This window comes from Arachis stenosperma, chromosome 4, assembly GCF_014773155.1.
Source record: "Arachis stenosperma cultivar V10309 chromosome 4, arast.V10309.gnm1.PFL2, whole genome shotgun sequence".
In the NCBI taxonomy this organism is placed as follows: Eukaryota; Viridiplantae; Streptophyta; class Magnoliopsida; order Fabales; family Fabaceae; genus Arachis; species Arachis stenosperma.
Window position 1 is genome coordinate 146,192,186 of NC_080380.1, and position 1,024 is coordinate 146,193,209.

The 1,024-nt window shown below is 41.8% G+C and overlaps 1 non-coding gene across 1 annotated transcript; it reads left to right on the forward strand.

Annotated features, from left to right (window-relative positions):
• Positions 1-423: 423 nt before the first annotated feature.
• LOC130977165 (small nucleolar RNA R71) lies at positions 424-531 on the forward strand. Its single transcript, XR_009084870.1, has one exon. It is a non-coding gene; the product is annotated as a small nucleolar RNA R71 (small nucleolar RNA).
• The last annotated feature ends 493 nt before the right edge of the window (positions 532-1,024 follow it).

The window sequence follows — 1,024 nt, forward strand, 5'->3', positions numbered from 1 at the left end:
CCATGAAGAATTTTAGGTGTTTCCATAGGGTTCTCCTAGGTAATTCACCTCTTCCATTGAAGGGTTCTCAGGATCATAAGCTTCTTCTTCAGATGAAGCATCCTTAGTACTGCTTGGTGCATTTTGCATTCCAGACAGACTTTGAGAGATCAAATTGACTTGTTGAGTCAATATTTTATTCTGAGCCAGAATGGCATTCAGAGTATCAATCTCAAGAACTCCTTTCTTCTGACTTGTCCCATTGTTCACAGGATTCCTTTCAGAAGTGTACATGAATTGGTTATTTGCAACCATTTCAATTAGCTCTTGAGCTTCTGTAGGCGTCTTCTTCAGATGAAGAGATCCTCCAGCAGAGCTATCCAAAGACATCTTGGATAGTTCAGAGAGACCATCATAGAAAATACCTATGATGCTCCATTCAGAAAGCATGTCAGAAGGACATTTTCTGATCAATTGTTTGTATCTTTCCCAAGCTTCATAGAGGGATTCACCTTCCTTCTGTCTGAAGGTTTGGACTTCCACTCTAAGCTTACTCAATTTTTGAGGTGGAAAGAACTTTGCCAAGAAGGCATTGACTAGCTTTTCCCAAGAGTTCAGGCTGTCTTTAGGTTGTGAGTCCAACCATATTCTAGCTCTGTCTCTTACAGCAAAAGGGAATAGCATAAGTCTGTAGACCTCAGGGTCAACCCCATTAGTCTTGACAGTGTCACAGATTTGCAAGAATTCAGCTAAGAACTGATGTGGATCTTCCAATGGAAGTCCATGGAACTTGCAATTCTGTTGCATTAGAGAAACTAATTGAGGCTCAAAGTTGTTTGCTCCAATGGCAGGGATAGAGATGCTTCTCCCATAGAAGTCGGGAGTAGGTGCAGTAAAGTCACCCAGCACCTTCCTTGCATTGTCTGCATTGTTGTTGTTTTTGGCTGCCATGTCTTTTTCTTTGAAGATTTCTGTTAGGTCCTCTACAGAGAGTTGTGCCTTAGCTTCTCTTAGCTTTCGCTTCAAGGTCCTTTCAGGTTCAGGG